Source organism: Furipterus horrens, unplaced genomic scaffold (genome assembly GCF_987537825.1).
Source record: "Furipterus horrens unplaced genomic scaffold, mFurHor1.1.pri manual_scaffold_12, whole genome shotgun sequence".
Lineage (NCBI taxonomy): Eukaryota > Metazoa > Chordata > Mammalia > Chiroptera > Furipteridae > Furipterus > Furipterus horrens.
This window is the reverse complement of record NW_028327182.1, coordinates 74,345,341-74,373,084: the sequence shown is the minus strand read 5'-3', so window position 1 is coordinate 74,373,084 and position 27,744 is coordinate 74,345,341. Positions and strand designations below refer to the sequence as shown.

The 27,744-nt window shown below is 38.7% G+C and overlaps 1 protein-coding gene across 6 annotated transcripts in view; it reads right to left on the bottom strand.

Annotated features, from left to right (window-relative positions):
* The window catches only part of SLC20A2 (solute carrier family 20 member 2), a 102,535-nt gene that overhangs the window by 62,178 nt on the left and 12,613 nt on the right, over positions 1 to 27,744 (bottom strand). For 2 of the 6 annotated variants that reach the window (XM_090258748.1, XM_090258754.1), the window contains exon 1: positions 9,122 to 9,361. The exons of 3 other annotated variants lie outside the window; for them this stretch is intronic. The gene's annotated coding sequence lies outside the window, so the exon portion shown is untranslated. Of the gene's footprint in view, positions 1 to 9,013; positions 9,091 to 9,121; positions 9,362 to 27,744 lie in introns of those variants that run through there. One more of the 6 variants, XM_090258750.1, reaches the window with a different exon arrangement.

Below are 27,744 nucleotides of genomic sequence, written 5' to 3'. Positions count from 1 at the left end.
CACTGAGCCACACCAGCCAGGGCTTAGAATATTATGTAAACTTAGTTGATAAAGGAGCAGCAAGGTTTTAGAGAACTTACTCCAATTTTGAAAGAAGTTCTACTGTGGGTAAAATGCTATCAATTACATGCTACAGAGAAATAGTTTGTGAAACGAAGAGTCAATTGATGTGGCGGCCTTCAATGTTGTTTCATTTTAAGAAATTGCCACAGCTACCCCAACCTTTCAGCAGCCACCACCCTGATCAGTCAGCAGCCCACTGAAGCAAGACCCTCTACCAGCAAAAAGATTATGACTCACTAAAGGCTCAGATGATAGTTAGCATTTTTTAGCAATAAAGTATTTTTAATTAAGGCCTGTATATTGATTTTTAGACATAATGCTACTGCACACTTAAAAGACTACAGCATAGTGTGAGCATAACTTTTATATGCACGGGAAACCAAAAAATTCGCATGCCTCACTTTATTGTGATATTCGCTTTATTATGCTGGTCTGAAATTGAACCCACAGTATATCCGAGGTATGCCTGTACCTAATCAAAAGAAGTTTCTTTTAGATTGAGCTTCAAGTCATTTTTCTTCAAGTAAACATTTTAAATTTATTTAATTGTTACTGATAAGTCTCACAGAGCCTAAAGACACCATGACTTAAAGATCAGGGGAATAAAAATCAAACAAAAGTAGAGATGGCAAAAATTAGGCCTGACAGAAAGAGGTGTGTGGCTGGATGCTCTACCCCCCAAGTCCTTAGGGATACTTAACTCCGCACAGTAGGCTGAGTCAGAAAGTGACAGAACATCACAAAAATTCTCTCTTCCTGCTCCAGCCACCACTTTAATTTCAAGTCAATTCTAAAGTAATCACTCTTAAAAAAAAAAGCCCTTATAATAATAGATGAGCTCATCCGTAACTCCCAACCACTTCACTATGTTGAATACATTCATATCCTCTTACTTTTGCTTTTAGTCTTCAAGTAAAGGCAAAAACAAAACAAAACAAAAAATGAATGAGTAAACAAACAAACGAACAAAAATCAAAAAGGAATAAACTCAATCCAAATTCTTAAGATGAGACTTATTTCCCTCTGGCTCTCACAAAAGCTACCCTTTCCCTTGAAAGGCACCATTTGCCCGCCCTTTCTAACTTAGTCTATAGTCTCAGGAAATATTCTGATCTGCTCTATGCCTTTTAAAAAGATGTCTTTGTTTTTTTGAGCCACTCATCCTGCATAACATTCTATTAATCAAACTGCGCCCACCTATTTATCCCATCTTGATGTGGTGTGTGGCACTTCACACTTCTGTGCTCACACTGTGCAGCAGAGCTTTGTGACTCACCTAAGCTGAAATCGCTGGCAGCTCGGGCATGCTGACGTGGCTACCACAGTTCTCACTGGGAACATCAGCCATTGAATATTTGACTATTTGGGTTAAATGGTTCACCCACATCTTTTCTCCCTCCCTCACCCAAAGGAAACAAAGAGAAACCTGAAACCTATGTGGTATGTGTCTGTACTTCTACAAGGAGCCTATAGCACAGAGAGGAATTACATGATTAGTCTTATAACTGCACAAGAAAGAGGATGGTAAAGAAAGGAGAAGATAAAAGGAAGAGCACTGCTTGTAAGGATGAAAAATGGTAAGAAGGAAACTTGAATAACCAGCTTTATTAGTTCTCAGTATTCTGGGAAATACTCTTTTATATGAGTAATAAAGATTCTGAACCAAAGGCTAGGCCAAAATATGGCAGGTAGTACGTGATGGCGTACTCCATTTGATTTCTCGAGGCACTCTAGCTTTAAATTAAGTTTAAGGTATCAGTCCTACGAAAAGTAGATTCCATTCAGGCTCAGTCGAAATCTCTATCTCCAGGTAAACATGGTAAGAGATTTCACTCATTTAGGCCTAAGCTTAGGAACATACTTCAAAGAGAGACCCTTTAAAGAACCATCAAAGTACTTACTCTCACCTGTCACCATACAAAGTGCACTGAAAGGGAGGCCTGCTCTTTTCTGCTCAAGATTTTCTCAAATCAACTGCCACCAGTTCCAAAACAGTTACCCAAAATAACCTTCCGATTAAGGACACAAGGACATCCTAGCAGCATTAAACTACCACTTTTAGTAAAAAATGGTGAGATACACTTTGATACTACAAAAATAAGTGCTTTGGAAACACTAGCTAGGGGAGGGACCTTGTTCTTTTCATCACGCCTCATCACCATCACTCAAAATATTATCCGAGGTCTACGGCATACGGTTCCACCATTTACTACTTTATATCTAAGATCTAGAATGATAGTCCCTTAAAGAATTTAAATGGATAATCCTAACACCAGAAGTTATTATTTTAATGATTTAAAAATATGCTTCATTTCCCAGCTCCCTTTCTTTGCTCTCCAGATAATACTAAACCTGAGATCCTGGTCAATTTGAGATCATATTAGAGCTCACTGAACATCCAGGACAGTAAGTAGTGAAAGCAGACCCTTGCTGAGTATCGTCCACACTGCAGAATTAACAGAATTAACCATTATCAATAAAGTGTGGGCCTCTTCCCAAGAGCCTAGATCACAAGTCTCTCCTTTAAAAATCAGTGAGTTTTATTCATTATAAAAAGTACAGAAAAGTAGAAAGTACAAGAAGGAAAAACGCTCCTGGCCTACCACTGAAATATGGCCATTGTTTATGTGCACATTTTCCATGTACTAGTTTTATCCACTGGGGTAAGCATTACTCACATAAATCACTGAGAGGCAACTGACAAATTAAATAAAATATAAAATTCAAAACAAAAATGAATTACAATAGTTCTTTTTTGAAAAGAAAGTGTTTCATTATTACATAAGTAATAGATGCTGAACCCAAGCTGTATCGACTCCGTCTTTCCCTTGGACCCTTCAGCTGCGAAGAGAGGGGGGGTCTGCTGCATGGGCAACAGCAGACCTTCCATATTACCCTGCCCAGGCTCTGTAGCTTCAGCGTCATCGCACGGGAGGAGACAGATACCATGTCACTCCCGAGTCGGACTGCACAGCCATTCTCGGCGGTGCAGATGGACTCTTAAGAAGCTACACCATCGTCTCTCGAGACGGACGGCTGCCGACGACGAATAGATGCTAACAGAAGAAAAAAAATCTAAAATAGGTAACAAAAAGAAGGGGCGTCAACTCATCTGCTAGTGATAACTGTTGCTTACATTTGGTTCACAGCATTCTTTTTTCATGTACATATATGTGACACTTTTAAAAAAATGAATGAAAGCCATTAAGCCATTTAAAAATGCCTTCCATTAAAAAAAATGGGGTCACACACATGTATTTTTTAACCTGCTGGTTTTATTCAAAATAGACCTAACAACATCATTTTAAATGGCTGGGTGGAGTTGCATTATATGGCTACACCATAAATTATTTAACTAGCACCTTATTAGGTTGTTTGTGGGGATATGTTATTGGATTATTAAGTCAGTAATTATTGAGTAGTCTCATAATAAGCTAAGGAGGGTTTTCCCCTCTTCTTTGTCTTCAAGTTTAATTTTCTTGACTGAACAACTATAATGAGAAAAAAATTATCCCAAACCACTTCACCACTCTCCTTTATAATGACACACGTGGACTAGATATGAGATTGATTTTAGAAACAAAACTATTGATTCAGGGCTAAATATGAAAAAGAATGACATTTTGGTAATTTCTCTTAATATGGAAATAAAAACCACCTTTACCTGTAAATCAATCAACCGTTTGGAATTTTCCCTATTGGATAGGAAGTTACTGAGAGATTGCAGGTTTCTAAGAAAATATTTTACATTCAGAGACTAATTCGGGGTGTTAAAAAGCAGCTACCTCTGCCTTCTGGCTTAGTGAGACATACCTATCTTATCAGTGTGCATCCACCACCTTTACAGGGCCTTGTATCCTCTGTAAATAGACAGAGACGTAGAAAATAACAGTGCATGCAGCTTAACGCCTGAGAGGTCAGTTTTTTCAAACCTAACAAGGTCCCAAGATTGTGTAACAGCATCGGTATACACACTTGTCACCTTTATCCCTCTGTCTCCCATTACAAGGCAAACTAGAGTTTAAGCCAGACTGTCCTCACTTGTCTTTTCTCACTTCAAGGAATGTTTAATGCTCTGCAAATGTGTAATTAACTACAGTTATAAAAGCCAGGGATTCTGCATATCCCATTTTTCAGTGTTAAAATATTAGGGCCACAGGCCCTGGCTGAGGCAGAGCATGTCTACATTGGAGACAGCAGTGTGCCATTTGTGAGACACTTTTTAAACAGCACTGGCAAAACATGTCCTCAGAGAACCCTTTCTTCATTATGATCACAAAGAGCTTTTATTATACTAAATGCTATACAAAGTATAACAAATAGACACACTCTCAGCACTTTGTGTTTTCAATCCAAGACAATTCTGTCAAGCAAAAGCGTAAAGGAAAAATATACAAAGGGCAAAGACATAACTAAATTAAGATGCATTTATACCAGGTGCAAAAACGTGGCAGGGGGTGGGGGGCTGGGGACAACTAGAGGGACTCTTAGGAATAACTATTTTGGCTGGCAAGGGTAAGAACTGCCAACTTCCTGACTCTAGGTAATTAATTACGTGTGGCCTTGGACATTTCAACTGAATAACCACTTATTTGTATTAAGTGCCTACTAATATGTACCATTGACTGTTTCCCGCAGATACAAAAATGTCTAGATGAAATAGGTCCCTATCCTCTGCCTCTAATGGAGACCCACCCAGGCATCATCCTGTACTTGCATTCTCTCTTCGTCCTCCCACTTTGCCCCCTCTTCCAGGGTGCCAGAAGGAATTCCCCCTGGCAGGGATGAGGAATGCCATTCCTGTAGGTGGTAAAGACAGCTCACCCCCCCACGCCACCCCCACCAACTTCTCCTGTGGGGATGACAGAGCTGGGAAAACGGGGTGGTCAAACTTTCCTACAGCCACCTCTCTTCTGAAACGGGCTTCAGGAGACCAACTGATCTAACCAGTGGTCTGTGATGTGAAATGACCACGGGCTCCTCAGTTTGACCTCTGCCCTGATTTCCCTTCAGATGGCTAAGAAAAAGTCACATGGGGAAAGGGGGGCTCTATTCAGTAACATTGTGATATGGTAAGTAGGATACACCTGATAACATCACTACTATCACATTATCTCATTTGATCCTCATTAGAAATGGGCACTGCCTCAACTACTAAGTTCAGAAAAGTAATTGCAAAATTTTCCTGGTTGATTATTAATCTTCTGTAAGCGCCAGAGGAAATCCAGAGCAAAGTCAGAGCGAGAAGGGACTTTGAGAGGTTACCTATCTCCTGACTGCAGAGAGAATACTAAAAACATTACAAACAAACATAAGCCCACTTTTAAATAAGTTCAGGAAATAAGTTTACATTTTCCGGTATCCAAATTCTCCATTTTATAATACCCTTTTTTATAGCTCATCTAATGGTCCTGCAGCTTCAATGTGCATCAGAATCACTTGGGAGGCTTGTTAAAACACAGGTTGCTGGGCTCTCCTCCCAGTTTCTGAATCAGTAGGTGGTGGATGGGGTCTGGGAGTGTGCATTTCTCACAAGTTTCCAGGTGGTGCTGATGCTGAGGGTGCCAGGACCGCACCATGAGGACCACGGTTCTAACCTGACCTTCACTGGACTGGACCCTTATATTCTCAATGGAAGAAGACACCAGTTGGCCATTCATTATTGCTTGGTACTGAGGCATACATATACTTGAATAACAACTCGAGAGTCCCCCATCCATTTTTTTCCTCCAGACTAAATAATAGGAGTTCCCTACCATCTTATTATAGGTATCATTTTTCAACCCTTTGATCATTTTTTGAGGTTCTTTGTTGCACCCTCTCCAAGTCTCTTTCAGTTGTGGAGACAGAGCTAGACCCAGATCCTTAGTCAGAGACTGGCTGAGGCTGAGGATAAAGGGGAAATGACTCACAGATTCATACAGTATACTCTGTTTATTAATCTCCCATACCCAAGCTTGCCTTATTAGCTCCCTTCTGATTCATGTTCTTCTGAGTCCTTTACAAGCTGCAGTAATGCTTAGCTGACCTTCGTAATGCCTTTCTTCTGAGATGCTCAAAGCACGTCTCCAATTTAACAGTTGACTCAGCATCCTAAACCAGTACAGAGACAAGTAACTGGTTCTATTGCATATCAATTCAGGAGGGGAGAGAAAATCTGGAATCTAAATTTGGACTTCTATCCAAATATCGTTATATCTTACATTTATTGGGCTTTATAAGATACCAAGTTTACTTCCTCCACCTAATAATAACAGGGGTAGGTGCCGGTGAAAGTACTGAGCCTCCTTTCCTCTGTGGGGACCCTGTAACGGATAACTGGGAGTTGTGGATAAGGCTCCTGTGATCAGCCTCCTCATTTCCATCAGTTCCCCAGCTGCTGGAAGAGAGAAGGCAGCAACACCCAGGTGGCTCTGCAGCCTGTCCTAATATTATTCGGCAAAAGCCCAGGTGAAGTGGGGGCTAACCCACAAGCTACCCTTGACTCTCCCCACACCATCTTGTTTTCCTTTTCTTCATTTCCAGATTCTTTTTTCTGCCGGGTACTCAGTATGGTTATTAGGGACCCAACCTTTGTGCGCTGCCTCATTTTAGCACGTTGAGTTCTTTGAGAGTTGGAACTATGCTTTCTTTGTGCATTGTATGTGCTCTGGGGGTGCTTAACACATGCTTAAAAATGACAACAGACCCAGTATGTCCAGGAGAAATCAGCATTCCCGCCAACGGGCAGCTCCTACTACCATGTACTTGTATAGAAGACAGGCAAAGCTGAAGGCACTCTAGCTCACTGTTCTCCCATTTTAGATAAAACAGTTGAAACTCAACAGAGCAAAGCCATTCTTACAAAATTTCCCTTTGAAAGAAAACATTCTAGAGATGTGATCACTGAGTATTTGCATTCAGCTTCAAAACAAAGCGAACCTGTTAGATAATGTAAGTACCCCTACAGCTGTGCAGACAAGTTACCTATTAAAAACCTCATGCTGATGAAGGAGACCCAGAGAAAAGATTGCTCTTTGCTTCCCTGAAAAATCCCTCAAAGTTTCAGAGCAGAAGCCTTAGTCTTCGGAATAAAGTAACAGTAAAATAGATGTACGGCAGTCAGGAGCTCCTCTGTCCAAGCCTCTTGATTTGTGAGGTAGAAGACTAGGAGGAGAGGGCAGGCCACCAGTGAAAGCAGCTAACCCCGGACTGGAGGGCAGACGGGCACAAAGCTCGTGGCAGTGAGGGTGCTGCGGAGGGAGGTACAGGCGCGCACAGCGCATGGCTGAAACCATGGGCTCCTGGACATTTCCACGGGCCACAAAGCTGACTGTGTTTCTCAGCATCTGGACCCCCGTTTGTGACTCTTGAGTTGAGCTCATTGTGATCTGTCACGACCAAGGTCATAACTAGTCAACAGAGCGTCTACTCATGAGGGCACCGTAACCAGTATCACTGCACCAGGCACACAGGACAAGGAGAAGCGAAGGGAATCACAGCACCAGCAACCACGCGAAATTCCGACACTGGTACTTACATAATCAAAATGATCTCCTTTTTCATTCACCTGTATCACTCTCTCACAGCCCATAAATCATTAAAACAAACATTCTGAAAGTGTTTATGAGCCTTTTTAGTAACTCTTAAAAAGAACACATGCTTCCTAGTAGTAAAAATACCTAGGGAAAAGCCTTTCTGTTAAATTAACAGTCTGCCTTTAAAAACACTCCATTGAGATTCCCATAGCGCCTTAACAACAATTAAAGTAAGAATAAGAATGGTTACTTTCTTTGAGTAAAAGTATATATTATGAAGCATATATTGGAAGGAAGTCTTTTTTTTACTGCTAAAGATGATGTTACAGATTTTTCTGTTATAATTACAATTAATCTGGACTGCAAACTTCACTTCTGCTCAATAAAAAACTTAAGTTTAAAAAAAGTTCCTTTCCAAAAATAGTTCAAGAACTCAGTTCTATTTTTCCTTCTTACATTCTTTTCCTACTAAATGTACCACTGAAACACTTCCTTTCATTGTTGACACCTTAGGTCATTTGTATTTAACATTGGACAATGCGTAATAACAAAGAAGTCTTTAAATAAAGTTTGCAAAATGGAAAGATGGCATTTGAGGACAGGCCTCCCTCTTTGCTCATAGAGATGACGGAGACAGGGAACGCCTGTTAGGCAGCTACTACACTGCCTATTAGAACTGTCTCATTAAAATCAATATTCCTGGAAGGGATATAACTTACACATTAATTGATAAAGAAATTCCTGCCTGGTTCTCTGTAATAAGCAAGTTGTCTGCCATGAAGTCAGGGCACTCTGAATTAGAACACTTCCAACTAAGCAAGGTGATTCAGATTTAATTTAAAATATTCAATATTAAAATCTTTAGTTTTCTTCAGTTCAAATTTAAGTTGGAAATGATTTGTTAAATTAAGAGCAGTTAAAATGGGAGAACCTCATGGCCTTTGGTTAATTTTGGTAACTAACTCAAACTTCCAGAGGATGCTTTCAATTAGTTTCTAAAGTCTTCCTCTTAAAAGTATTTTATTTTTTAAGTGCTTCTCCTTAGGAATATATAGGTCTATTATTAAGCACAAAATCCTCCTTAAAAAAATAAAAATTGTCCATCTACACATTTTACAAAATTACATTTGACACTCGCATTGTTTCTGCAGCATAAGCCTGTAGCTCAGGGTAAGTATAATCCTTTTAACTTTTTTTAATATGTATGAGTTAGGTTACGAGAGAAAATAAAGCTCAATGACATAACTATTTCCATAATCTAATATTTCAACAGATAAAATAAATAATAATCTACAGATTGCCTTGCAAAGATAAAAATAGTAAGAGTCAAGTACTTTCTCTTAGGAAAACTGAATAAAGCAGGTTTCTTGCAGTATGATTGACTTAAAGAAAAACCTTTGGTCACTTTACTTAGAATCCTCTAAAGTACTCACCCCAAAGTTTCCAGTTTTCCCAAAGATTAAAAAAGGACTATGACAGTAACATTAAGGCGATATAAGAAAAGAACAAAGAGAAATCTTGAAAATTCACGCAGCACTTACAAGTACTCTCAAAGGAAATCTGAGCCGCAGTTCTTCAGAAGACTGCTCTCCGGATCATGAACACACGCTGAAGTCTAAAATAGATATCCTATCACGTTAGGAGGAGAAGTCACATTTCAGCTTACTAACCTCTACTTTGGTAAACAGTTTTACAACTCGTAGAACAAACCCTGGCTAAAATTAACTGCACACCAGCGGCAGGCAGGAACTCGATGATTTGCATCATGTGTGTCCGGACTTATTCACTAGGACAACATCGGTGTCCTCTTAATGGGACATTTGGCCAAGGGGCGTGCTCTGGTGAACAATACACAGCATCATGATTATGCTAATTACGGAATTCAGTCCCATGATGCTAACTCCTTTTAAGTTGTTTTTGCAAGTACTGACAAAGAGAAAAAGTAAGCTCTTTTTCACAACAGGCATTCACTTGATTTTTAAGCACATTCACATCAGACACAACTTCGGCAACAAGGTGGCAGTGCTGTGTGCTCTTAACAAGCAAAAGCCTAGTGAAAGGACATTCTGTCAGAGTTCTTCAGCAGTGTGACGAGAAGTGGCACTATGGAAATTAAAAAGGCATCCAATACACATACCAGTAAGTCTATCAACAAGTCGCCTTGAATGAAAGCTCTTCTTCCTTGCTATCTAATGAACTAGTTTCATTTACTTGTTTTGGCTTTGTCTCCTGTACCTCCCAAGGAGTTGCTACGAGGACGCAGGTTCACTAATAAATTACAGCTGAGAACAAACATCTCAAATATTTGCAAAAGGCATCGTCCTTGGCAAGAAGCATTTTGAAGTGTGTTGAACTGCCTGGCTGGCTGTAACTAGTTAATTGTCCTCTAAAGGTGACCGACAATCTATCTACAAAGCATGCTGAAGCTCAAGTTAACAGCTAAAGACCACAAGTATACAGCTGATGTTCAAAAGAAAATTAGAAGTAACGTGGAATTTTCTTTAAAAAGTGTAAGCTCCTTTACTAAGAACAACTTATACCTAAGAAACAACTGCCTGATATCTATTCAAGGTGGTCAGGCTAGTTTGTTTTAGACATTTGGATTCTGATGATATACTTGGCTCTAACTGGACACTTTATGAAAAATACAAAAACCATGTTGCAAATATCAATAGACTCTCCAAATAGCTCTGGGAAATGTCACCCCCCCCCCATTTTTAAACAGACGGATAAACAGGGAAATTCAATCAGTGACTTGTTCAAGCCTTCTTTCTGAACCAACACTGGACTATTCCAACCCCCTCCTAACCTCTCTATATGTCTTTCATATTAACCATTTAGCTATAATCCTATACATCTTTTCAGACCTGTTTGTTTTCCAAGTTTTAAAATGTCTTGTCAGTTTAGACATCAAGAGATTTATTCTACTCAACTCCCCAATTCCAGGTCTGAGCTCCAGAGGCTCACTCCTTAACTCACGATCCCAGACAGGTGTCCTGTAACATGGACATGACCGTGCCCTTGTGAAGCACTGTGGCATGCATACCCAAAGTGACAAAAGAAGTGCTTTTCATTGGCATGAGCTGGTAACCACCAGAACAATCTCCCTCCTATTTACAAAAACTGCTGGCTGCTAGTCTGGGATCCCACCCTTACTGCCCAATCTGAGGCAGCTGAAGCCAGCACCCACCCACCCCATCCTCAAAAATGGTAGCTGGTGGCACCTACCACCACCCCAACCCAAAGTCACTGAGGTGGACATTTCCCACTCTGTGCCAATAGGCAAAAAGTTGGCACTTAGCATAGATGACTGACCTCTGATTAATATAATTAATTCTCAGTGATCCACAGCAAACTTAGTTTGGAATTCTTAAAGCCAAAAGAGGATGTTGTAAGGTTATTTCAGACCCAATTACCCTTATCCTATTATGTCATAGTTCAGTAGAAGACTTTCTAAGCCAAAACATAATTTCTTCCCTAAACCAGAAAGAAAAAGTAAATACACCAACTTTATTTCTACATCAGATTTTTCATCAGAGAACAATATAATGGACCCTACTTTGATTATACTAAAGGCAGGGGATGCAAGCACTTTTCCAGTTCCTCACATGTTCATGCTGAGAATGATTCCACTGTTTCTTTCAACAGTGGCCACACCTGTTCCAAAATGCAAGAGCCAAAACACTCCAAAGAAAACAGTGTATCCTCCAATATACATCAGTCACCCTGCTGCTTCCTTTTCATTAGTGAAAATAATTTGAGTCAACCATACTTTTGTTCCAGGCATAGTTATGACAGTAGGGAAAAATCTATGTGCATCATTAAAAGCAAGGTAAATTCTTCCTATTGGTTCTCATAAACTCTTGGTGGTAGGGGAGGAGGGACTGGCAGCAGCACTTGGCCATTGGACAGTGGTGATTTATGAGATCCTTAGTCCAATAGATCCATGAAATTAAAATAAAAACAAAAGAGAAACAACTTTTTTATAAACTTGAGTTAATGAATTAACCTAGATATAGACCCTCTAGAGCAGCTACATAATTTTAAATTTTCTAGTAGTTGCATTAAAAAAGTAAAAATAAACAAGTGAAATTAATTTTAGTAATATTATTTAACACAGTATATCCACGATACTATCATTTCAGCATGTAATGAACAGCCATAGCCATTATGATCACATCCCTTCTACCATCAATATAGTCCTTGCTGAAGATCAATTTGGGATTAAAGCTCCCTGCTTTTCTAGCTCAAAGCTTGAAAAAGTAAAAAGTAGAAAGGGGTTCAAATGATTAAGTATTTCAGGGCAATCAAGGATCTATATATACTATCTCTTGAAAACTCTAAGTTTTAACAGCCTGACGAATCTTTCTGTATTTTATCACCTCTTGTTGTTAGTCTAAGGTTGAGCCAGAATTTAGAGACACTGACTAAATAGTACATATGCACAAATTCTACACAGTAGATTGTGCCATGATAACCACTCTTTGTTCCAGCTTCCCTGCATCCACACCCCTGGGGTAGTCTGTTCCCACGCTGACTGGGTTGGTCAGCAGGCCGACAGCAAACACAGCCCAGAGACTTGAAAAGTGCAGGCCCCTTGGGGCTTGCCCTCTCTTGTTGCACTTTGGAACCTTGAGACCACTACGAAGCAGCCGTGGCTAGCCTCCGGAGGATGAGAAGACCACGTGGAGCGAAGATGCACTACCTGCTGCTGCGGCCCCTATGTAGACCAGCCTGCAAGATGCAAGACGACTGCCTGACAGGAGTGAGGCTATCCCAGATCACGTGGCCCCAGCCACGCCACCAGCTAACCACAGCGGTGAGTCAGGCTAGCTCAAACCAGAAGAACCACCTAGGTGACCTATGAAATTGTGAAACATGATGTTTGTTTGTCTAAGTATTAGGTAGTTTATTACGCAGCAAAAGCTCACTAATATACAATCTTCGAAAAGTCTATAATATTTCATTCGTTTCCTTCCAAATGAAACCTTTTAACACTATCTTACTCTTAAAATTCACAATTCTATAAAAAAATTACAATTCTGATTACTATACTTACCTGTCATATCAACTATTATGTTAAACTAAAATGAAGCAGTGACATGCTCTGATTATAAAATTGCTAAAATAGTAAGTGTTCTATTTATTTCATCTTATAATTTGAAACAAATATATGTGGCCTTCAATGCTACAACTATATATGCTAAAGAAATGATTTCTCCATCCTCACCTTCGGAGTGATTACGCTGGCATTGTTGATATTCAGTCTGTCAGTACTTCAGAAGCGGATTAAGAGTACTAATTTATATGCACATGAACAGGGAAATCTAACTCAAAGAATAAACCATTTTTTCTTCAGCATTCATTTTTTTTAAATTAAAAAGAAAGGCATACATAGTAGCAAACTTCAAGTCAGTTCTTTTTAAGGCTTTAATAAATAGCTAATTCAGCATTAATTTTATAACAATTTATATCAGGATATGAAAGTACTAATTCTGTTGTTTTAAGGCTCATTTTAACGGAGTTGATTTTTTAAAGTTTCTTAGCATTCTAGTGGCAAATTTTACCCTCACCCACATTCCTAATAACTGTCCATTTAACCATCATTTATGAAACAGTTGCTTCCTGCCACTATGAAACTCCCCAAGCATTTGCAAAATTTGAATGACACAATGCCCTGACTACAGCAGAGAAGGCTGTAAATGGCAGTTCTGCCTGCAAGAGGCTTATACTCTGATAGGAGATGTGACAGTATACCGTATTTTCTATCCAAAGTTGGGACTGACTTAAGCTGTATGTGGATTTCTTACTCTGCAGAGGGTTGGTGCCCCTGACCCCCACATTGTTCAAGGGTCAAGTGTATATAAACTTTCTATCATATGAGAAAGTACTCAGTAAACATTCCAAGGAGTAAACATTCATTCCAGTAGAAATTTAAGAAAAGATTTCCAATTAAATTAATCAAGAAAAGCATCTTGGAGGAAGTGATAGTTGAACTGAGAGTTTTGTATGCTGATGAGCTTTCTATAGTAAAAGGAGTGGAAAAAACATTATACAGGACCAATAACAAAAGCAAAGATAGAGAGAAAGGGAAGATATAATGTATAACTGGGCAATGGCTTGGATTCAGATTTCAGCTGTACCAATTAAGAGCTGTTTTGACCACTAATAAAATTCCTTAATTTATCCAAATTTATGCTATAAAGTATCCAGAGTATGGATATGGAATCTATAGCAAGATAGCCTGGATTCATATTCTAGCTTCATCACTTAGTGGTTGACCTTGGGCAATTATTCTCTCTGTGCCTCAGTTTCATCTTCTTTAAAATGGGGATAATAATATATACTACATAAGGTTACTCAAATATAAATGAGAATGGTGCCCAGTGCTTAATATGTCAACATTTTGTTGCATAATTAAGTAAACTGGGGCTTATGCACATACAGCATGATAGAAAGACAGATGTGTACGTATATAGATATACAGATATAGCTATATCCAGCTATATCCCCAAGGGCAGCACCTGGTATGTAGTAGGTGCTAAATAGATATTCAATGTTTTCCCCATTGGTATTCACAGATTATTACACTAGAGCACAAGGGTCAAACATGTTTTCATGTGCTCCAACATTAACCTTCACTCAGTTAATAGAACAGAGACTGTCCCTCCTCTACTTTGAAACTGGGGGTAACAATGTGCACTTGCTAATATAAGACGCTAGGCTTGAAACCAATCAACAGACACATCGTGGCTGCGAGCTTCCACAAAGGTGGACTAATGTCTTATGTAATAAATGCACCTTAAACAGGAAAATAAGCACAGGCTTATTAAGCATAACCCAAACCTCTGTAATTTATTAATATTCAAGCTAATCTAAAACAAGAAACCTTAAATGTATACAACTGGAGATTTTAGGATAAAAAAAACATTCGGTTTAAGGCCACAGCAATTCAAGTTAGGTTAAAAAAATCTTACGAATTCCAGTCTGATTTGGTTTCAAGTAGCTATATATCCAAACTAAAAATACTTTTAAATGCAGTTTTATTACTTAAATCTATTAACAAAATATTAAGCTGAGATCCCTCCATTTTTAAGATGAAAGTACTTATGACAGTTAGATGATACTAAGAAAACAAACAAAATAAAAACCCTCTAATAAACTGCTAAAAGTATTTGAAAATATTTTGCTATATTGAAATAAGTAAAATTTTCTTGCAGTCTTAAACTATTTATTTGTTTAAAACCCTAATTTCACAAATATTGCAAAAGTAAATTTTATCCATAACAACTCAAACTCTATTGCCAATTCTGCATCGGTGGACAGAATCTGAATTAACGAGTTGTTCTAAACTGCTCATCATAAATGCCCACTTCTCAGCTTACTCCATCGAACTGTAGGAAAACTATTAAGAAACAGGTGACAAGGGGAATTCCTGATTGAATCACCTGTAAGAGGCAGTTACAGAATCTATTTTGGGGTTCTGGATTTTAGGTTCCCTCTCTATCTTATTTCAGGTAGACAGGGAACTTGGCCCAAAGTTGCACAAGGACAGCCCAAAGCAACGCACTTTATCCTTAATAATTTTAAATACATTCTCGTGGCTCCTGCTATTCCACTCTGAAGTCCCTGAGCAAATTTGTAAGACCTGTTTGAAGGGTAGATGTCCAAGTGTGTGGTAGAACAAAACACTTGGTACCAATTATCAAGAAACTTGGGAAATCAAGAAGTTAGTCTCTAGCTTTTTTTGGGGGGGGGGGAATTAGGCAATGGGTTTATTGAGGAGGAAAAAAGGGGAGGTGGGGAGGGGAGAAGCAGCTCCCGGACCAACTCAAGGGCCCATAGGAGCAAGGGGAATGATGAGTGGGGAATGGGGACTCCCAGTCCTCCTTGTGGGCCCATAGGAGTCCCCTCTCTAACTTTTAATGGTTTTGCTGTAAATGGATGTGGTCTGCTCACAACCAGATAAATCCATAAATGGTCACTTTTAGGGTAAGCAGTTCGAAATCAACCTCAAACTAAAAGAGATGAAATATAAGGGATTCTAACTTCACTTGGCTACAAGAATGCAGTAGATGGCTAGCTTCTTGGAGGGGGCAGAAAGAACACAGCTTAATCTATTTTTAGAGAGGCAGGGAAGGGAGGGAGAAAGAGAGGGTGAGAAACACCGATGTGAGAGAGAAACATCCATTGATTGCCTCTTATATGTCCCCAACAAGGGACTTGGCCCACAAACCAGGCATAGGACCTGACCAGAAATTGAACTGAGACCTTTCGGTTTACGGGATGACACCCAACCCACTGAGCCACACCAGTCAGGCTAGCCTATTCTCTTGATAAATGTACATGGTTGTATCTCTTAAGCACCAAGTATTCATTTAAAAAAGTGCTCCAATGAGTGCTCATTTTTAAAGTAGTAGCGATAAGCAAAAAAACAACTCAGCTCTAAGAACTATAATAGCCCAGTAATTATAATAATCCAAGAGGCCATTCTCAGGAACTGCAGAGACCAGTTCCTTTACATAGGCCGGCCCTGGTTCACAAAAGGAAGACAGGACAAACAGAACCAGGGTATCTGTGGTTGACTGGAAACTGAAATAATAGAAAACTCTCCATTTTAGACCTATGCTCCCATTTTAAGAGTTGGGTGTCCTCTTTTTGTTGACATTATATTTCAGTCTCTGTTTTTTCAAATGCTCTTAAAAATGACTAAGAATGGTTCTTTTCAGTTTTGCAAATTGAAATCCTTTCTTGCAAACCACATTAAAGGAGGAGCTCTTGGCAGATCTAGATTCCTTTAAGCCTTAAAAAAGAAAAAACTGGGGGACTTCTGGCCAAGATGGAGGCCTAGACAGACATGCTGCATCTCCCTCTACAACTAAGAAGGAATACAACTACCTCAAAACTAGAGACAACCAGAAGTTCCAGAAAACTGAGCTGCATGGAAGTCAAATAAACAAAGATATAAAGAAGAAAAACTCACCCAGACAGGTGGCAGCAGCAGTGGCAGCAGGAGCAGGTAGGCAGAAAATGCAGTCACACATTTTAAAAAGTAGGATAGGACATCTGGGGAGTGCTCCCAGCACCAGACCAGACCACGCAGCTCACAGTTCCAGCACCAGGGAAAATAAAGCCACATTGCTTCTGACTGTGCAAACCAGTGGGGGTTGGGGCGAAGGAAGAAACTGCCCGTTGCTCAGCAGAGTCTGCTTGTTTAAAGGCCCCCCACGGCACTGGAATGTCTGCAGATCCACCCACCCACTCTTGGAACAATAGCCAGGGCAACAGCTAGAAAGGCACCAGTCCCATATGGAAGTGGGAGAAGTGCCTGGAAAGGGGGCAAGTGCTGAGCAAGTGGCATCATTCCCTCTCAGTCCCCTCCCCCACATACAGCAACACAACGTGGTGAAACGAACCGCTGGTACTGACGAATACCGAAGACTCTGCCCCTTACAATATAACAGGTGCAACAGCTCTACCTAAGACACGGAGGCAAACACAGGAGCCTGTCAAGATGAGGAGACAGAGAAGTATGGCCCAAAAGAGGGAACAGATCAAGGTTCCAGTGGGAGAATTAAGTGACGAGGAGATAGCCAACCTAACAGACATAGAGTTCAAAACACTGGGGATAAAGATGCTCAGACTTGACAGATATGCTTAAGTATGGCAAATGCATAAGGGAAGAGATGAAGGCTATGCTAAATGAAACAAAGGAAAAGCCACACAAAACCAATGGTGAAGAGAAGGAAACAGGGTTCAACTTAATGATTTGGAACATAAGGAAGAAAAAAACAGTCAACCAGTACAGAATGAGGAAACATGAATTGAAAAAAATGAGGAGAGGCTTAGGAACCTCTGGGACAACTTTAAACGTGCCAACATCCAAATCATAAGGGTGTGCCAGAAGGAGAAAAGGAAGAGCAAGAAATTGAAAGCTTGTGTGGAAAAATAATGAAGAAAAACTCCCCAAATTTGGTGAGGGAAATAACATACAAGTCCATGAAGCACAGAGAGTCCCAAACAAACTAGACCCAAAGAGGACCACACCAAGACACATCATAATTAAAATGCCAAAGGCCAAAGATAAAGAGAGAATCTTAAAAACAGCAAGAGAAAAGCAGAGAGTTACCTACAAAGGGGTTCCTATGAGACTATCAGCTGATTTCTCAAAAGAAAGTTTGCAGGTGAGAAGGGACTGGCAAGAAGTATTCAATGTGATGAAAAGCAAGGACCTACAATCAAGACTACTCTATCCAGCAAAGCTATCATTTAGAAGGCAGGGCAGATAAAGTGCTTCCCAGAAAAGGTAAAGCTAAAGGAGTTCATCATCAACAAGCCATTATTATATGAAATGTTAAAGGTACTTACTTAAGAAAAAGAAGATCAAAACTATGAACACGAAAATGACAACAAAGTCACAACTATCAACAACTAAATCTAAAAAGTAAAAACAAAATCCAACTAAGCAAACCAGAATAGGAACAAAATCATAGGTATGGGAATCATTTAGAGGGTTATCAGCTGGGAGGGGGAAGGGGGAGAAATGGGGAAATGGTGCAGGGATTAAGAAGCATAATTGGTTGGTACAAAATAGACAGGGGGGCAATTTAAGAATAATATAGGAAAGGGTAAAGTGAAAGAATGTATATGCACGACCCATGGACATGAACTAAGGGGGGGTGAGATTGCTGGAAGGAAGGGAGGTATTGGGCAGAGGGGAACAAAGGGAAAAAATACTGGATACTACTGTAACAACATAATCAATAAAATGTACTTAAAAAAGAAAGAAAAAACTCTTTAAATTAGACGAATGGAAGCATAAAAGGATAGCATATTAAGAAATCTCAACTATCATCCTGATTTTGAATAAGAAAAACCTTGTCCTTATTATTCAAGCTTGTAAGATATAATATTATAAAATATTAAGCAGCCAGATAGACAAAGGGTATTCTATTTGTTCACATACAATGTATCACAATGAGGTACGCTCAAATCACGATATCAAACTAGTACTCATTTCTTTTTGAATACATGTTAAACAAGCTCTCTCTTTTAAGTGTAGGGGAGGATCAGTGTCCAAGAAAAATAATTACTATAATCCAAAACACCCCCCCAAACTATACCTAAAAGAATCTCTCTGAAATCATTTACTAAAGTAATCTTTTTCAAAATCATCTTTAACTTAATTCTTTCTGGACACTGTGAAACAGGAAGAATAAATTACGATTCTTCAGAATGTGTTGGACAATTCTGAGGCACACAGAGGGAAAAAAATAGTATTAAAAATAGCCAAGAGAAGGAGTAGGCAGTAGCTAAAACACAAAGGCCAGGGGTGAGATCAAAATTAGAAACATATAATGTCTGGTGAACTGTCCTTATAAGGGCATCTTTAAATCAGTAACTAAGTAAGGATAATCCACTGGGCAAAATAAACAGCTGCCATCACCATCAGGGCTGATTCTCCATCTCTCTCTCATTCAGAAATCTCTGAGCCTCAGGAGACAAATACGACTCTATGCTGCCATGTTCAATAATGTTCAAGAATGTTTGGAGGTAGTTTCAAAACTGGTCTCAACTTTCCTTCATGTTCTTTGATCTTTCCTTTTTATAAAAGCACAAAAAGCAATAGGATAAAACTTCAGCTGAGCAGTCCTCGCTATATCTAGTATACCACATTTACTTACTCTCCCCCACCCCATGGATTTCCTGCTTGCAAAGTAGGCTGCTCTTTGTTCATTCTCATTTACTTACTCATTAGACTCACAGGGAAGCTCCTTAACCTGGTGTCAAGCACTAAAGAAATGAAATAAATAAGAATTCTACCTTCTAGGAGTTCAGAGTTGTGTGGAAGACAGATACACAAATAATTATATTACAATGTAGAGCCTATAATAGAAGTTTGTACAAAAGTAAGGGTTGCAATTCTCATTGGGGCTTGGAGATTTTGCCATGGAAATGACCAGGCAGAGAAAGGGTGAAAGATATTTTAGGCAGAGTGATCAGTAAAAGCAAGAGCTCAGAGGGAAGGAATAACAGAGCATGTTCTGAAAATAGCATAATAAAAATATGTGTCCAGAGTGCAGTAATGGTATATGAAAGGGAGAAGAGGTAGAAGATTAGACTGAAAAAGTAGACTGGCACTAGGTAGCTGAGATCCTTCCTTATATGCCATGCTAACACATTAGTCCATTAGCCTGTAGCCCTAGGCTCTCTGGCTACACAATAAAATCTCCTGGGAAGATTTATAATAAAATACTGATGCCTGGTATTTGTTAGGATCAATTAGTTGGTCTAGGATGGGGCCTTAATATTTTAAAAAAGGCTTCCCATGTAATTCTAGTGTGTGGTCAGAGGTGAGAACCACTGCTGTAGGCAACAGGGAGTCAACACAATCGTGTAAGGAAGATGATGATGTAACACATTAAAAAAAGTTAAGTGGGCAACCACATAAAGAGTAGATTAGAGGCACAGAGACTAGGGAAGAATGTCAGTTTATGGGCTACTGAGTACAGGCAGAGATAAGCGTCTGCCAGTAGCTATTCACATTTTATGGGTCACTAACCTGTATGAAAGCCAATGATAAAGGCTAAACGCCCTTTACTTAGGAAAAAATGCACATATGTCAAAAAGTGTACCTATATTTTCAAGGAATTATGAACCTCTTTGAGTAAATGGATTCAAGTTTAAAAAAATGAAAAACAAAAATCCAAAAACCTGGCCTAAAGGCAGTTATGAGAGCCTTCTGAGGTAGAAGCCAGAGCGCTGATGACGTCAGGGGAGGGGAAAGGAGTTACGGACGACACCACCTCCTCAGAGTTAGAGCCAGGCATTGTGCACTTAAGTGTCAGGAACCATAGTGAGCACTTAACATGCATTCATATCACTGAATCTTCCCCATTCGGCGAGCCAGACTGCTATATAACGTATTTCCTCATTGAAGAAACTGAGATTTGGTGCCATTGAGTAGCCTGTCCAAGGTTACATGGGGATAAGTGGTGGGGGAGGGATTTAATCCCAGACAGTATGACTCCAGAGCTTGTGGCATTAATCTCTTTCCATATTACCTCTGGCAGGTGGTCCCCATTAATTAAAAAGAGGAGATGGGAATAAAGCAGGGATAGGTTTAGTATGAGTCTGGGGGTGGGGATATGAAAAATAGTTTTAGACATGGTGTGTTTAAGACAGTGCAAGATATAAAGATGACAATATATGTTAAATCAGAAAAAAATAGAAGGGACTCAAAAGGTGAGAGCAGAAGACACAGTAATGGAAGGTTTCCTGAGTTCTCTCCGTGTGCTGGCGCTGGGCTAAGTGCTGGCTCAGCGGCGTGAGCGCCATCGTCACCCTTCCTTTACCAGTCAGGAAACAGACATGGGAGACCAGGGTCACACGCCAGAGAGTGGGAAAGCCCAGGTTCTTAACCCCTAACCTAGGGCACTACAGTAAGGACAGGAAACCGTGGTGTCACAAGTGGCAGCAGCTTCCAACCTGTTCTAAGACACAGGGTTTATTTTTCTTCTAAAGCTATACACTACACTACACACACACACACACACACACTTATCCATTTTCATAACCTAAAGGATTTTTATAGTATTTCATTTAAGAAGGCATAAGGGGTACTCTGTCTCAACCAACTTAAATATTCGAGATACATTTTCACAGGAAACATGCAAACTTGGGTGCAAACCTATGTTAATGACGCAGCATGAGACAAATTCCATAGTGTTACTACTAAGAGTCAGAATTTAGAACAATTAGCCTAAGGGAGATAGCGTCCTGTGTTTCCTGAGGCCACAAGGAGGCCAGGAAGTGGTGAAATGTTTTTTTTTTTTTTTTTTTTTTTACATTCTTTTTGTAGCTCGAAAAGAATGTAGTTTTGAAAAGTTAATACAAATAAAATCTTGAACCACACTCCACAAGTCTAGACTAGTTACTTCAGGTTTAACAGCGGAATAACTTATGCAATGCAATTTCAGATTAAAAAACAACTTGTAATATTTCAACATTTTAGCGTCTTTGAAATACCTGTATTGAAAATCTTATAGCCTGTGAGTCAAAAGCATTCCTTCTATAAAAGTACTTTTTAAAGAACCTACAATATTATCCTAGAATTTTCTCCTACAATTAAAGTATCTGAGATAATATAAAATTCCAATTAAAAGACTTTTGAAGTCCTGTTGCATAATCTTTCACTTAGAGCAAGAATTCCTTCTACAGCCCCTATCCCAGTCACCTGCCACTGTGCTTGAAGCAGCGCCACTGATGGGAAGACATTACTTCCCAGGACAGCCCACCTCATTACTGGAGAACTCTCACCAGGGCTTAGATGAAGTCAAAATCCTTTGCCTTGTAATTTTCTCTCTCTCTCTCTTCTTTCTTTTCTTCCTTTTTGGTTCTTTCTTTCTTTTCTTCCTTTTTCTTTCTTTCTCTTTGTCTCTCTCTTTCTTTCATTTACTGAGTATTCCTTTGCCCCACAATAAGCAAATTCTACATATCACCCTCTGGTCTTCCTATTTCCTAATCTACAGGGCTGCTTATTCTTTTATACCCTCTCCGTAAGATCCAACAACCAAAATCCCTTCAGCAGTGGTTCCTATGCAACATCATTTCTCAATCCATCACGATCATGTCTCCCTCCTTTGCTAATGTCTCACCTAAAATGTGGGTTCACAGACATAAACACAATCCATCAAATGTACTAGCTCAGATTTTTAGCAGCCACATTATAGAGAATGGCTTATGTAAGCCTGTGGTCAAATAAACTCCGAGCTCTTTTTCATCTCGGGTGCATCTGAGATTGTCCTCCACCCCCCAGCATTCCTCAACTCCTGCAAAAAGTATATTTCACCTTGCTGATTTTAGAACATTATTACAACCTATTCAGATTATTCTGAACCAACAATCTGCTATCCATGGTATCAGTCATTTCGCCCAGTTTGTCATATTGAAATTAAGCAAACTTACTTCAATCCAAAAGACACAGTTCTTAAAAATATGCTATCAATGAGAACTCAAAGTACTTTATGTATTCTCTAAGTACTATTCTGATACATTATCATCAATTTTAACCTTTTGAGAGGGTAAGAGTCCTTTGAAAATCTGATGAAAGCCTTAAAATGTGCATTTATACACAATTCTACAATTAATACGAGATGGTAGATGGGCCCTCTTGAGGTCCATACACTGGACTCTAAGGTGCACAACTTTAAGGATTCTAGTATCTATGAAAAGTATTTCTGGTCACTAGATTTATTAATACCCATTTTAAAAATAATTGATTCTCCTATCTAATGCCCAACTTAATACTGAAGAGGAGCCAATTAACCTGAAATCAACTGACATTAATTCATTCATTCTGACCATCAGAGAGGGTATCCAGAAACTAAGAAATTTGACCAAAACGAAGCATAGATTATAGAAATACTTTAGAAGAAAAGCGTATCTGTATATATAAAGATATGTATTGCACCATTGTTAGTAGTTGGGCGGGGGGAGGTGGGGGCATCCTGAATGTTCATTCACAGGCAAATGGTTGAATAAATTATGACATATTTAAAACTTTCTTCATTTTTTTTTAAAACAGGAGTTAGATCTATTGACCTGGAGAAATATCTATGATATATTCGGGAGGAAAAGCAAGCTTCAGAATAATGCAGAGTATAATCTTATATTAAAAAGAAAAAAATTCACAAACTTTAGGCTGTTAAAAGTACCTTTTATGAATCTAGAAAAATGTGTGGAAGAATTCATATCAGGCCGTGAATATGGGTAGAGAATTCTTTATTTATTCATCCTTGCCTAGTTTTTTTAACAAGTAAACATTGCTTTAACAAAGTAAAACGTTAATTTTTTTTAAAGGAAAAAAAATAAGGCTGACAATAAGTTCTATAAATAAAGACACAGATCTGTTATCCCAAACTCCATACAGGCTTTCTAAGTAATTTCCCAAAAAGCTTTTCACCCACGGTATGTCCTGGATGAAATGTAATTTCCTTTTGAACTTTCAATCATGCCAAATTTCTCACTGTTTTGAGTGTTTGATTCTACTTCATGGGCACTCTTCTGTTGTTATATAGTTTAAATGTGTCCACAATTCACAAGTGTGTCCCCCTTAGGAAAATATACATGTCAGCAGAGTCATAAATAGAACATATGTGGAACCTACACTAGTCCAATACATGCAAGACAAATACATGCAGGCCAATCACTATCGACTTCTCTCAAGTGAAGAAATATGAGTATAGGAGCCATTCCTGTTGGTTCAGTGGTTCTCAGCCTTGGCTGTACATCAGAATTACCTGGAAGCACTTTAAAAAATACCAATGCCTGAGTGCCACTTCCAGAGATTCTAATTTAACTGGCCAGGGCAGAGGTGAAATTTCGTTTTACAAGCTATTTAGATTATTCAAATGGACAGTGAGTTAAGAGAGACTGCTTTTTACATTTTATCCTCTTCCCTCCTTTTTCCAAAATTTTACAGAGTTTTTCCTTAATCAATTAAAGCTAGCAGATACACTGGGAAAGCCAAACTGATCAACCAGCTAATGCCATAATTTATATTGTCCTATGTTGACTTTTGATGCCTTAGTTACCTAAATCTATGGCTACCATAATTAGGAGCCCTTCACATGTCAAAAGAGTATTTGTAGCCTCACCTTAATAATGATTTATCATTAATTATTAATCTTGGAGACAATGATTTTACAAAACATCACAGGACCTCAAACATTATGTTGGGAAAAAAAGTGTCAACACTGCCCTGCCAATTATTTGAAATAATGCTGAACATCAGTCAATTAAAAAGACTTCCTAAGTTTTACTGCTAATCTTTGTATTTTAAAAATTCAACAAAACATTGCAAAGAACTGACTTTAAAAAACATACTTGAAATATCTCCCCCACTCAAATTTAGTATATGACAATAGCAATATACCCCACAAGAAAAATGTCAAAATATGAAAGGGAATTCATTAACAAAATGAAACATTAATACACAATATTAGTTCAGAAGAGACAGAATTCTATACTTTGAACTCATGCTGCAAATTATGCAAAATTGTATTTAAAACAAAGAACAATGTATATTACTTATAATGGCTGGCATTAAGAAATAATTGCCTTCAGATATATCTATAAGTGCAGACAGCATTAGCATGTATTTTCAAAGAAGCTTACAATGGTTCATGAAAAAGTTTTGATCCAGGAATTACATTCCTACACATCTAACCCAGTGCAACGAAAGCTTGGGTCTGTACAAAACACCTGTACATGAATGTCCACAGGAGTTTTAATGACAATAGCCAAAAATGGAAGCCACCCACATGTCCTCCCAATGGACAAATCGTTCAGCTGTGGTGCATCTCTATCAGCAGAAAAAGGAACAAATTACTCACACGTGCAGCAACTTCAGTGGATCTCACAGGCACTGTGATGAGTGAAAAGAGCCAATTTCGGAAGGCATGTACTGCGTGATTCCATTTATCTAATATTCTCAAACTAACCAAGTTATGAAGCTGGAGAACTGACTCGTGGGTTACCAAGGGCTGGGCAGTGGTTTATAAAGGGGTAGCGAGAGAAAGCCTTGGGTGGATGGGTTGACTCTGTATCTTGATTGTGGTGGTGGTTACACAACCTACACATGATCAAACCGCACAGAACTATACATACCACACACACTCGAATGAGTGCATGTGAAACTGGAGAAACCTGGATAGGCCTGTGCATTGTACTGATGTCACTTTTCTGATGTTGATGTTATACTACAGTTACCTTTGGGGGAAACTTGGTGAAGAATACATGGGACCTCTATATTTTTGCATTTTCCTGTGAATCTGTAATCATTTCAAAACAAAAAGATTTTGTTTTCTTTTTAAGTTTGAAGAAAATGTGAAGGTGGTCATTTATTTAAGATGTATAAATCATTTTCTTTTTTTTTAATTGGGGTGACATTGTTTAACAAAACCATACAGGTTTCAAATGTAAAACTCACAAAATATCATCTGCACACTGCACCGCGTGCCCCTCACTAGAGCAAGGTGTCTTTCCGACCCCATTTATCCCCTCTTTGCCCACCTCCACCTACCCCCACCCCTTTTTCTATCACCACACTGTTGTCTGTCTGTGTTATACACACACACACACTTTTTAATCCCTTCACATTCTTTCATCCAGCCTCCCTACCTGCTTCTCCTTGTTTTTCTTAATCTAAGTGATGGTATAAACAAAGAAAAAGAAATATAAGATGGCTGGAATAATATTTATGGGGCATTTATGTGCCAGGCAATATAGCTTATGTCATTTAACTCAACAAACCAAAGAGGTGGCTATTAATTAATATTCTCACTTTTCAGATGAGGAAACCGAAAGATAAATTCAATTAAGGTCACACAGATGGCAAGTAGCAATGATGTCAAAGTTAAAATTAAGATCCTGTCAAAGCAAAGAGGATTTTAAGAAAAAAGTTATCATTATTATACCAAGAAAGTGTTTAAAAGAGCATAAAATAGGCAGAGTAGGTGAAATGCTACAGAAACGAATCACAGCACACCATGCTGAACACTATGTCTTCAATGGACTTAAATCCATAATACACATTAGCCTAGAATAACTGAATGCATTTGACCAGATACGTATTTGAAATTGTGGTTATTTTTTAAATAAATCTTTCAACTTCTGTTTAGAAAGGAGAAGAAATGTAACACTGATTTCTCCACTTTAAAAGGTGTTTGCTGAATAAAAATAAGTAGATAAAAGTGAGCCAAAAATCAGAAAATAATACAAACAGGGCACTCAGAATGGGAAGGAAATAAAGCTGATTGACTATAACAAAGGCTATTAACAAATGAAAAAAGAAAGGCTACAACACTGTCAAACACAAGGCAGAAAAACCTAAATTAGGTTAGAATAAAACATGAATCTGCATATGATGAACAATAGGGCTAACAAGATGAATATTTATTTGCAATAAAATAATTTTAAATGAAGTCACACAGTTAAAACTGGTTTTAGTTTGGCTTAGACAAAGGAAAAGGAAAATTACTGCTCTTCTGTATCATTCCATCTCCAATTTAGATTATTACATATTTAACAGCTGTCAAAAAACAGAGGTGCCCTGGCTGGTATGGTTTAGTGGATTAAGTGCCAACCTGAGAACCAAAGGGTCACAGGTTCAATTCACATTCAGGGCACATGCCTGGGTTGGGGGCCAGCTGGGTGCGTGCAAGAGGCAACCACACTTTGATGTTTCTCTCCTTCTCTTTCTCCCTGCCTTCCCCTCTCTAAAAATAAGTAAATAAAATCTTAAAAACACACACACACACACACACACACACACAGAGGCAATTCTAGGATAAACTCAATGCAAGTAAATGGTATTTAAAAGAGTATTTGTTATTCTGGTTGTAAAGCTTCTGAGTAGGAGTGTTTTTCCAGAGAGAACAGCATCTCAATTATAATTTTAAAGATCCAGGGAAACCTCAAGAAAAGACAACATTTAAAACATTGGGAGTATGAATTACCCTTTTAAATTGTAGATAATCACATAACCCACTTAATGTGCTGCTTGAAGAAAATAGAGTAATTGCTGTCAGTTCTGCCCTTAGGATTATTTCTAAAATCAAGTATTCTTTCCCCATAAATTATCTTCCTAAATGCAAACAGAGATAATGTCAACATGTCAGTTTTCTTAGGAGCTTTGTAAATCACAATTCAGAACATAACATACGAGGATTTTACTTGAGATTCAATACTCTACAGAAGATCTGGAGTGAAATGGCCACACCACTATATTCCCATCCATGGCTTCGGTTAATATGGTAAAATCTGGAAAAAAAACTGTCAATCATGTGTCCTTGGAATTTCTTCCTCACAAAGGTAAGAAGGGCCAAAAAGCAAATATATAGTTAGGAGATACCTATCATACACTCTTTGAGTTTCTCTGCCTCCGAAGCAATCACATGAGAGGTTTATTTTCTCCAGGTAGGACCCTAATACATCACACGTTGATAAAAGCCATAACCTAGGGTATTTTGCATGGTGGACAGATATACATTAGTCTCTTTATAGTCCTAGAGAATTATACCAAAAAAGTACATTTTCAGTAATGACATTCTAGTCCATGGTGAATACAAACTTTGGAACTTTTTATAACTATCCTTGAATA